Source organism: Coregonus clupeaformis, unplaced genomic scaffold (genome assembly GCF_020615455.1).
Source record: "Coregonus clupeaformis isolate EN_2021a unplaced genomic scaffold, ASM2061545v1 scaf0002, whole genome shotgun sequence".
Classification (NCBI taxonomy): domain Eukaryota; kingdom Metazoa; phylum Chordata; class Actinopteri; order Salmoniformes; family Salmonidae; genus Coregonus; species Coregonus clupeaformis.
Window position 1 is genome coordinate 1444570 of NW_025533457.1, and position 12140 is coordinate 1456709.

The window sequence follows — 12140 nt, forward strand, 5'->3', positions numbered from 1 at the left end:
GTAAATGTAATTGCTAAAATATACTTAAGTATCAAAAGTAAAAGTAAAAGTATAAATCATTTCAAATTCCTTATATCAAGCAAACCACACTGCACCATTTTCTTGTTTTTTAAATTAACAGATAGCCAGGGCACACTCCAACACTCAGACATCATTACAGATAGCCAGGGGCACACTTCAACACTTACAAATGAAGCATGTGTACTTAGTGAGTCCGCCAGATCAGAGGCAGTAGGGATGACCAGGGATGTTCTCTTGATAAGTGCGTGAATTTGACAATTTTAAGCATTGAAAATGTAAAGAGTATTTTTGGGTGTCAGGGAAAATGTATGGAGTAAAAAGTACATTATTTTCTTTAGGAATGTAGTGAAGTAAAAGTAAAAGTAGTCAAAAATATAAATAGTAAAGTAAAGTACAGTTACCCCCGAAAAAACTACTTAAGTAGTACTTGAAAGTATTTTTACTTAAGTACTTTACTGCCAGAAGCTGTTTTCGGTCATAGGAAACGATGGTGGAAATATTATGTACCAAAAAAGTTAAAATCAGCGTAAAGAAAACACAAAATCGCAGAATTGGTCATGAGCCCGTAAGACGGCAGCTATCCACAGCAGCCCCATCTACCCTGTCCATCCCCTTGTTGTATGTTACAACCCCCTTGGTCCCCCTCGCAGTCCACTGGTCTTGGCTCTGTACTCCTGGGCCTCCTCCCCTAAAGAACAATATTTAGTCACTGTTATGAAAGCCCTTTGGAGGCTAAAGCACAACACACTAGTCCTGCCTCACCATGTGAACACAGGGAGGGGACAGGGCTTTAAAGGTGGGCCCTTTGGGTCTGACAACTGCCTTCAACTGATCTCCTGGTGGCAGTGACACGGGTGGAAAACAGCGTGGTAGGTTAACTGACAAACAGCTCAGGACTCGCCTGGAAAACAGTGGCAAGAGTCACATAGTGGACTATCTTGGCTAAATAAATCTAATGAATGAAATGAACTCCATGAATGGATGCTGATGTAAGTCCCTGTTCTCTCTCTTTTCCTGGGTGACAGTCTGTTTGTAGCTCTGAGGCCTGTAGCAGCCTATGCTGGCCTGGGTTAGGGTCAGGGATGGCCTCTTCATGTGGTTGGTAGTAATGCTAAGAATGTACCAGGGAGTCACCCTCTCTCTCTCTCTGTGGCTGTCCAGCTGTGTGCGTGCATGTGTGCGTGCGTGCGTGTGTGCGTGTGTGCGTGTGTGTGTGTGTGCGTCTGTGTGTGTGTGTGTGCGTGCGTGCGTGTGTGTCTGTGTGTGTGTGTCAGGTAGAGAGCAACTGTGTCTTTCAGCTCCAATTACGATGACCAATAACATTTATTCGCCCGACTCTAAAACATCCTCAAATAACAGGAAGGGAGCGACTGAACCACGGAAATAGAGTTGATTGTGACAGGACTTTTACATCCATACTTTAGAATGAAGGAGCAACCACAACATCTGGCCTGTGGTTAGTCTATGTACTGGAGCATAATTTGAACCAGAGAGGGTGGAATGATTTTATTGGTCTCTAAGGTGACAATGACAAGTGTTGTTGGACCTCCTAAAGATGAGTTGTCTGTTTTCTAGTAGTTTGGCTTTCCCCTCTCATTCTGGATACTCTTAAAATAATGTAGATCCCTATCCTCAAAATTTATTTTGGCAATTGAGACACATTTGGTTATTAAAGACAAGTGTTGTCTCTGAACATCAGTGGTGTGTAGCTAGCTTGCTAGCCTAGCGCTGATAAACCTAGTGGTGTGTAGCTAGCTTGCTAGCCTAGCGCTGATAAACCTAGTGGTGTGTAGCTAGCTTGCTAGCCTAGCGCTGATAAACCTAGTGGTGTGTAGCTAGTTTGCTAGCCTAGCGCTGATAAACCTAGTGGTGTGTAGCTAGCTTGCTAGCCTAGCGCTGATAAACCTAGTGGTGTGTAGCTAGCTTGCTAGCCTAGCGCTGATAAATCTAGTGGTGATTTGCTAGCCTAGCATTGCTAAACCACAGTCACTTCTCACTCAGGGCTCTATTTTCGGCTGGCGTTAAGGAGGCGCAAGTCTCAAACACACATTGGTTTGCAATTTTGTCATGTAAAAACTGGCGCAAATGGCATTTTCCAGCCCTAAACCCAGTTTCGGCAATATTTGAGGTGTGTCCTTAAAAACAAGCGCAAAAGTGACAATTTCATGCAGTGCTAATGGGAAGTTTTAAGACCCTCAAAAAGCAGGTCTTAACGGTAACACAGTTGTTAAATGGCGATCCATGTATTTTGAGAGCGGAAGCACAGCCTATCCAGCCATGACCACAGCGTCCATGGAAGGAGATATGTGCCTTTTGTGCCGGTAAATGTCGTATTTAGAAACATAAAAACAACTATTTATCAAGGCTGGTTTAGCAGCATCGCATAGGTGTGTATTTTGATCCTGGGCATTAGCCAAGTAGCCAATAGTGAATAAAGGGCTTTTTAAAATGGTCTACTGAGAGTGCTTTGAAATATTTTGGAGGTTTTTGCCCTCTTGCTTTTTCATTATTCACGTGGGAACGTTATGCGTAAAGACATTTGGGCCTACAGTGGGGGAAAAAAGTATTTAGTCAGCCACCAATTGTGCAAGTTCTCCCACTTAAAAAGATGAGAGAGGCCTGTAATTTTCATCATAGGTACACGTCAACTATGACAGACAAATTGAGAAAAGAAAATCCAGAAAATCACATTTGTAGGATTTTTTATGAATTTATTTGCAAATTATGGTGGAAAATAAGTATTTGGTCACCTACAAAACAAGCAAGATTTCTGGCTCTCACAGACCTGTAACTTCTTCTTTAAGAGGCCCCTCTGTCCTCCACTCGTTACCTGTATTAATGGCACCTGTTTGAACTTGTTATCAGTATAAAATACACTGAATCTGCAATAGGTAAGCAGCTTGGTTTGAAGAAATCAACTGTGGGAGCAATTATTAGGAAATGGAAGACATACAAGACCACTGATAATCTCCCTCGATCTGGGGCTCCACGCAAGATCTCACCCCGTGGGGTCAAAATGATCACAAGAACGGTGAGCAAAAATCCCAGAACCACACGGGGGGACCTAGTGAATGACCTGCAGAGAGCTGGGACCAAAGTAACAAAGCCTACCATCAGTAACACACTACGCCGCCAGGGACTCAAATCCTGCAGTGCCAGACGTGTCCCCCTGCTTAAGCCAGTACATGTCCAGGCCCGTCTGAAGTTTGCTAGAGTGCATTTGGATGATCCAGAAGAGGATTGGGAGAATGTCATATGGTCAGATGAAACCAAAATATAACTTTTTGGTAAAAACTCAACTCGTCGTGTTTGGAGGACAAAGAATGCTGAGTTGCATCCAAAGAACACCATACCTACTGTGAAGCATGGGGGTGGAAACATCATGCTTTTGGGCTGTTTTTCTGCAAAGGGACCAGGACGACTGATCCGTGTAAAGGAAAGAATGAATGGGGCCATGTATCGTGAGATTTTGAGTGAAAACCTCCTTCCATCAGCAAGGGCATTGAAGATGAAACGTGGCTGGGTCTTTCAGCGTGACAATGATCCCAAACACACCACCCGGGCAACGAAGGAGTGGCTTCGTAAGAAGCATTTCAAGGTCCTGGAGTGGCCTAGCCAGTCTCCAGATCTCAACCCCATAGAAAATCTATGGAAGGAGTTGAAAGTCTGTGTTGCCCAGCGACAGTCCCAAAACATCACTGCTCTAGAGGAGATCTGCATGGAGGAATGGGCCAAAATACCAGCAACAGTGTGTGAAAACCTTGTGAAGACTTACAGAAAACATTTGACCTGTGTCACTGCCAACAAAGGGTATATAACAAAGTATTGAGAAACTTTTGTTATTGACCAAATACTTATTTTCCACCATAATTTGCAAATAAATTCATAATAAATCCTACAATGTGATTTTCTGGATTTTCTTTCCTCATTTTGTCTGTCATAGTTGACGTGTACCTATGATGAAAATTACAGGCCTCTCTCATCTTTTTAAGTGGGAGAACTTGCACAATTGGTGGCTGACTAAATACTTTTTTCCCCCACTGTATCAGAAATGCTTCAAAACACAATACTGTTAAAGCTATTACATTTTAAAAAATTAATATAATCCAATTATGGTGCCTGTAACTGTATTTAGACATTTAAAACAAGTTGTTGTTAAATTTGTATTCGAATTTGATTAGAATTATACACTGTCTTTTTGGCCTTGTCAATAGCCTGGTGAATTTAAGCTTGCTTATTGACTACGTCTGGCATGTCCATGTCCAGACTGCAATTTACAGTAGGCCTCCACATCAGTGCGAATGCTATAGCCCATGTTTAACAATGTATTTGCATATTGAAGCAATGCAATTAGAACAATGTGGACTGCAAACATGTTCAACATATTTAGCAAATATGGTAGCAGGCTATTTAACAGACTCATTTTAGAATTGGAGTTGATGACAATGCAATACATAAAATACCGTAAATAGACAACTTGAAGCAACCTCATTTTAGCCATGGAACACGTTCTGATTGGCCAGTGAGGGGCCAAGCCTCGACACACCCACAACTTTTTTATTCATCAAAAACCTAGCCTTTAGCGCCACCGCCAGCTACTGCGCCCAACATTTCAGTTGTGAAAATAGCAAAAATATTTTGGACACCCCCCCCAACCCTAGAATGCTACCACCAGCGCTAAGACTTACCATTGTGTTAGGTTTGTTAAAATAGAGGCCTCAGTGTCCACGCAGTAGTGCTGATTATGTAACGTAGCTTAACCTATCTGTTATAAACGCCAGGCATTTGTCCGTGTACATGGTTAGAAAGCCTAGCTTCCACACAGATACAGGTAGCAGATGGAGATGGAGGGATGTGATCAATGCATTCGACTTCAGAGGGTACTTTAGCTTTTAACTACTATGCTTCCACACAGCTCTGCGTAGAGTCTAATCCTTGGTTCCTGAGTTTAACCCAACCCCTGGTTCCAGCTCTGAGAAAAGTCCAACCCCTGGTCCCAGCTCTGTGTAGAGTCCAACCCCTGGTCCCAGCTCTGTGTAGAGTCCAACCCCTGGTTCCAGCTCTGTGTAGAGTCCAACCCCTGGATCCAGCTCTGTGTAGAGTCCAATACCTGGTTCCAGCTCTGAGAAAAGTCCAACCCCTGGTTCCAGCTCTGTGTAGAGTCCAACCCCTGGATCCAGCTCTGTGTAGAGTCCAACCCCTGGATCCAGCTCTGTGTAGAGTCCAATACCTGGTTCCAGCTCTGAGAAAAGTCCAACCCCTGGTTCCAGCTCTGTGTAGAGTCCAATGCCTTGTTCATGAGTAGAGTCCAACCCCTGGTTCCAGCTCTGTGTAGAATCCAACCCCTGGTTCCAACTCTGAGTAGAGTCCACTCGCTGGTTCCAGCTCTGTGTAGAGCCCAATCCCTGGATCCAGCTCTATGTAGAATCCAACCCCTGGTTCCAGCTCTGTGTAGAGCCCAATCCCTGGTTCCAGCGCTGTAGAGCCCAACCCCTGGATCCCGCTCTGAGTAGAGCCCAATCCCTGGATCCAGCTCTGAGTAGAGCCCAATCCCTGGTTACAGCTCTGAGTGGAGCACAATCCCTGGATCCAGCTCTGTGTAGAGCCCAATCCCTGGTTACAGCTCTGAGTAGAGCCCAATCCCTGGATCCAGCTCTGAGTAGAGCCCAACCCCTGGTTCCAGCGCTGTAGAGCCCAATCCCAGGATCCAGCTCTGTGTATAGCCCAACCCCTGGTTCCTGCTCTGAGTAGAGCCCAGTCTCTGGTTCCTGAGTAGAGTCCAAACCCTGGTTCCAGCTCTGAGTAGAGCCCAATCCCTGGTTTGTGACTGGAGTCCAACCCCTGGTTCCAGCTTTGAGTAGAGTCCAATCCCTGGTTCCAGTTTGGCGTAGAGTCCAACCCCTGGTTCCAGCTTTGAGTAGAGCCCAATCCCTGGATCCAGCTCTGAGTAGAGTCCAATACCTTGTTCCAGCTCTGAGTAGAGTCTAAACCCTGGTTCCAGCTCTGAGTAGAGCCCAACCCCTGGTTCCAGCTTTGAGTAGAGCCCAATCCCTGGATCCAGCTCTGAGTAGAGTCTAAACCCTGGTTCCAGCTCTGAGTAGAGCCCAATCCCTGGATCCTGAGTAGAGCCCAATCCCTGGATCCAGCTCTGAGTAGAGCCCAATCCCTGGTTCCAGTTTGGCGTAGAGTCCAATCCCTGGTTCCAGCTCTGTGTAGAATCCAACCCCTGGATCCAGCTCTGTGTAGAGCATGGGCGGCTTGTTCAATAGGGCGATATGGGCGACGCACTGCCAAACGGGAAAAGGAAGGGATTTCTTTTCTAATCAATTATATCACGGCAACAGCAGTTATCAGTGTTCACGTCTGATCTGCCAGCCACTAAATGTCAAATCAGGCTAAAGTCGTGCTTCAAATGGCCCCGCCCGTTTTTTGGGCGATTTCAGTCAGGTTGAAAATCGCCCAGAAGTCTCTCATAGCCTGTCATGTAAAATCTATTTTTTTCACATTTCAAAGCTTTCAATACATTCTCTATGGGTGTCTGTGGGCATGCACTTACGCGCTTTCGTCATACGTGACGTAACGTTGAACATAACTAAGACAATGGCGGCTAGCAGCGTCTATGTTGCGACCTGCAGTGTGGCGTTATTTTATGTTTTTAATTTGTAGACTTAGTTTACAAACATTCTGCAAACATTCTGCTTTGGACTGATCTTCGGTTTTGGACTGATCTTGTTGATCGTGTACATACCCGCTACGAACGGACTAAATAATGAAAACGCTGCAGGCAGCTGTAATCCCAATACAGCTGGGAGACTTGGCTGGATGACAGAGTCCCGGACAGAGAAGTGGAGCCGGCCGGCTTCACCCTGGTCAGAGCGGACCGCGATCCTGGTAAGAGAGCGACTCTGTACCCCGACATTGAACTGCTTTCTGTGTCATTGAACCTTACTATTGTTGATAAAACAAGTTTACTGGAGAACGGAGACCAAGTAGAGACTTTTGGACAAGGTGGATAATTGTATAATATAAGGCAGTTTATTCAGAGGTAAAGATATCTGGAATCGCGTGCACGGACCCGTTCGTCAAACTCGTAGGGAGTTTATCAGAAGAGCCCCTAAACATTGTGTGCTGACATTTTATACAATAAAATGAAGTAGGTTGAATCTAGTAGTTCTGATCTTCTGATTGGTCCTGATGAGTTGGGCGAGGTCACCTCCAGGCTAGTGTCACTGTTGCATTGGCTCTGAGTCGGGTTCTCTGTCTTCAGATGTTCAGCCTAAGAGAAGAGGATTTGTGTGTGTGTGTGTGTGTGTTTGTTATCAGTGTGTGTGTGTGTGTGTGTGTGTGTGTGTTTGTTATCAGTGATGATGTGTGTGTGTGTGTGTGTGTTAATCAGTGATGATGTGTGTGTGTGTGTGTGTGTGTGTGTGTGTGTGTGTGTGTGTGTGTGGGTGTGTGTGTGTGTGTCCTCAGGGCAAGAACTCGTGAGTTGGAAGAACTGAGAGACCTATGGCGTGGGTGTTATCCTTAGCCACCTGCTGACAAGGCTGACAAGATAGGACTCTTGTTCATTGTATTGAATACAAAGGCCCAACACAAAATGGGTCATGCACAAGATTTTAGTCAGACCAAGCTATAACATTATATATTTACTACGACAGTACATTCAACCAAAAGCTAATATAACAAAGGCATCAGAGATTATTTATAATCTGTCACAGAAACTGGAATCCATCTCCCCAGATCAGTCAATAAATGCTTCTGGTATTGACTTATATGCTGCCCCTGTCTTCATGTTGTTGCTGGACATATCTTTTTTAAAATGTGTGTAGGTCACCTAAATCATCAGAAAAATTGCCCCTCCTGAGAATTTTTTCAGGAGCCGCCACTGGTGTAGAGCCCAACCCCTGGATCCAGCTCTGTGTGGAGCCCCAAACCCAACCCCTTGACCCAGCTCTGTGCGTAGCCCCAACCTCTGGGCCCATCTCTGTGTAGAGCCCAACCCCTGGGCCCAGTTGTGGTTACCTTCCCTAAGAACACAGTCCAATAGTCCCGCTGAAAAACTGAGGGAAGGAAAACAAAGCCCTCCTCCTCTCTCTTCCACTCTCCTCCTCTCTTCCTCTCTCCTCCTCTCTCTTCCTCTATCTTCCTTTCTCCTCTCTCTTCCTCTCTCTTCCTCTCTCCTCCTCTTTCCTCTTCTCTCCTCTTCTCTCTTCCTCTCTCTTCCTCTCTCCTCCTCTCTCCCTCTCTCCTCTCTTCCTCTCTCCTCCTCTCTACTCCTCTCTCCTCTTCTCTCCTCCTCTCTTCCTCTCTCTTCCTCTCTCCTCCATTCTCTTCCCATCTCCTCCACTCTCCTCCTCTCTTCCTCTCTCTTCCTCTCTCCTCCTCTCTCCTCCTTTTTCTTTCTCTCTCCTCCACTCCCCTCCTCTCTCTTCCTCTCTCGTCCCCTCTTCCTCTCTCCTCTCTCTTCCTCTCTCCTCTCTCCTCCTTTTTCTTCCTCTCTCATTCTGTCTCTTCCTCTCTCTTCCTCTCTCCTCCTCTTACCTCCTCTCTCCTCCTCTCTGCTCCTCTCTGCTCCTCTCTCTTCCTCTCTCTTCCTCTCCTCTCCCCTCCTCTCAATTCAATTCAATTTCAATTTAAGGGCATCGGAAACATATGTTTACATTGCCAAAGCAAGTGAAATTATAATAAACAAAAGTGAAATAAACAATAAAAATTAACATTAAACATTACACTCAGAAGTTCCAAAAGAATAAAGACATTTCAAATGTCATATTATGTATATATATATACAGTGTTGTAACAATGTGCAAATAGTTAAAGTACAAATGGGAAAATAAATCAACATAAATATGGGTTGTATTTACAATGGTGTTTGTTCTTCACTGGTTGCCCTTTTCTTGTGGCAACAGGTCACAAATCTTGCTGCTGTGATGGCACACCGTGATATTTCACCCAGTAGATAAGGGAGTTTATCAAAATTGGGTTTGTAATTATTTGTGGATCTCTGTAATCTGTGGGAAATATGTGTCTCTAATATGGTCATACATTTGGCAGGAGGTTAGGAAGTGCAGCTCAGTTTCCACCTCGTTTTGTGGGCAGTGTGCACATAGCCTTTCTTCTCTTGAGAGCCAGGTCTGCCTACGGCGGCCTTTCTCAATAGCAAGGCTATGCTCACTGAGTCTGTACATAGTCAAAGCTTTCCTTAATTTTGGGTCAGTCACAGTGGTCAGGTATTCTGCCACTGTGTACTCTGTTTAGGGCCAAATACCATTATATTTTGCTCTGTTTTTTGTTTAATTCTTTCCAATGTGTCAAGTAATTCTCTTTTTGTTTTCTCATGATTTGGTTGGGTATAATTGTGTTGCTGTCTTGGGGCTCTGTGGGGTCTGTTTGTATTTGTGAATAGAGCCCCAGGACCAGCTTGCTTAGGGGACTCTTCTACAAGTTCATCTCTCTTTAGGTGATTGCTTTGTTATGGAAGGTTTGGGAATCGCTTCCTTTTAAGTGGTTATAGAATTTAACGGCTCTCTTCTGGATTTGGATAATTAGCGGGTATCGGCCTAATTCTGCTCTGCGTGCATTATTTTGTGTTTTTCGTTGGTGTTTGTCCCATTTTGTGAATTATTGGTTGGTGAGCGGACCCCAGACCTCACAACCATAAAGGGCAATGGGTTCTATAACTGATTCAAGTATTTTTAGCCAGATCCTAATTGGTATGTCAAATTGTATGTTCCATTTGATGGCATAGAAGGCCCTTCTTGCCTTGTCTCTCAGATCATTCACAGGTTTGTGGAAGTTACCTGATGTTTAGGCTGAGGTATGTATCGTTTTAATCTTCCTCTCTCTTCCGCTCTCCTTCTCTCCTCCTCTCTCCCATCTTGATAAAGAGCTGCTTTAACCAAGCCTAAGCGGCACCTGCACAACCAAGTGAGCAGTAGCAGTTTAGGCGAAGATATTTATAACTAACCCAAGATAGTTCATCTGTGTCATTTACATTGGGAGCAAATGAAGCATAGTGGGCAGAACAAGCAAGGAGGTGGGCAGAGCCAAGCACGAGCTAGCGAGATCCTATTGGCGTGTTGTAGCATGTATTTGCATATTTTTGTTAGGGAACACCTCCTCTGTGACGTGCACAAACTCAATTCGATCTTGCTCTCTTAAAAAAACTGAATTTTTTACAACTTTGGCAAAGCGTAAAGTTTATAAAACTTAGTTCGTAAAGGATTTCAGGAACAGAAACATTCATTGAGATCAGATGTTTCATTGATGACAACATTTGCAGAATGTCAGCCCAGTTCCATCCTCTTTAATATGCCATATGCCAGACGCTTTTATCCAAAGCGACTTATAGTCATGTGTGCATACATTTTACTTATGGGTGGTCCCGGGAATCGAACCCACTACCCGTGCGTTACAAGAGCCATGCTCCACCAGCTTAGCTGCAAAGGATTCTCTCCCACATCCCGCGACGGGACATCCTCTCACTACCATATCTGGTGGGGAGAAAACGTTCTAAACAGATGCTTCAGCTTTATAGCCGTTGTGACGTGTCTGGTTTAGGTCTGCTGTGTGCTTAACAGGCTCCCGGCCCTCTGATCTGATTCATCTTAGCTGTAGGAGTAATGCATCTGGAACCACAAAGGACTTTTTCTTCCTCTCTGTTCCAGTTCCCCAAAACCTTTATAGGACTAAGATCTAAGATCGTCGTTCGGATGTCCATTGCCTTGATGATCTTTGTGCTATGAGGGTTTTTGGGAAACTCACTCTTGGTCTGTTGGTTGTGTAAAGCCACACCCAGGTCTGTATGTGGACTTGATGAAGCTTCAGGCTTCAGGCACAGAGATCTGACACTAAAAAGAGGAGAGGAGAGGTGTGAGAGAGAGAGAGAGAGAGAGAGAGAGAGAGAGAGAGAGAGAGAGAGAGAGAGAGAGAGAGAGAGAGAGAGAGAGAGAGAGAGAGAGAGAGAGAGAGAGAGAGAGAGAGAGAGAGAGAGAGAGAGAGAGAGAGAGAGAGAGAGAGAAGAGAGAGAGAGAGAGAGAGAGAGAGAGAGAGAGAGAGAGAGAGAGAGAGAGGTCTTGGCCATAGTGGAGTTTGGAGTGTGACTGTTTGAGGTTGTGGACAAGTGTCTTTTATACTGATAACAAGTTCAAACAGGTGCCATTAATACAGGTAACGAGTGAAGGACAGAGGAGCCTCTTAAAGAAGAAGTTACAGGTCTGTGAGAGCCAGAAATCTTGCTTGTATTTTTATTTATTTTTTATTGGGGGAATGGATCAGCTTAATATTGCAGATAGATTGTATCTTCTATCAATGTAATTGTCTGCATCACTTCCAATCCCCCATGTTTTTTTTAAATATATATACTCCCCTTTATTACTTTTCAACCCCACCATCCTTTCCCTACTTGGAGTAAATTAGTGAACAACAATGCCCAGGCCTCTACTTCCGGTCTATACTTACTAGCTACACCTTATGGACAGAGTTAATTTTACAATAATTCTATTATATATATATATATATATGTATTTTTTTGTATTTTTTTTTGCTCCTGAACTTCTTCTACTCTCAACCTCTCCGATCATTTTCATGATGTCCATCCGGTTTGCTTCTATATGGCATATCTTTCTAACTGTGCTCCTTCCCAAAAGCTCCCAACATACAACCTATATACTTATTATGGACACAGTATGCTTACATTATTAGCTATCTTTGTTATTATTTGTTGTTATTTGTTATTAGTCCCATCCTTCAACTCTATTCAATACCTCCCATCTATCTCTTAACACCATCCATATAGGATTTCTATTTGCCATATATATTTCAACCGTACTGTGATGTTTTACAAAAGTTCTGAACCTTTCTATTCTCATTGCTTCTACAGATTGTGAATTAAAAATAAACATTTTTGCTAAAAGTATTATAATATTATTGATTGATTGACTATGACTTTTCAGATCACCCAGTAATGCTATCTGCAAGGTTAGCTCCAGGTAAATATTGCAATCCTTTAGCCATTCCTGGACCTGTGTCCAAAAACAAGCTACAAAGGGACAGAACCAAAACAAATGATCTAATGATTCTGTCTCTTCACAGCAAAATCTGCAGAGCTGGGAAGA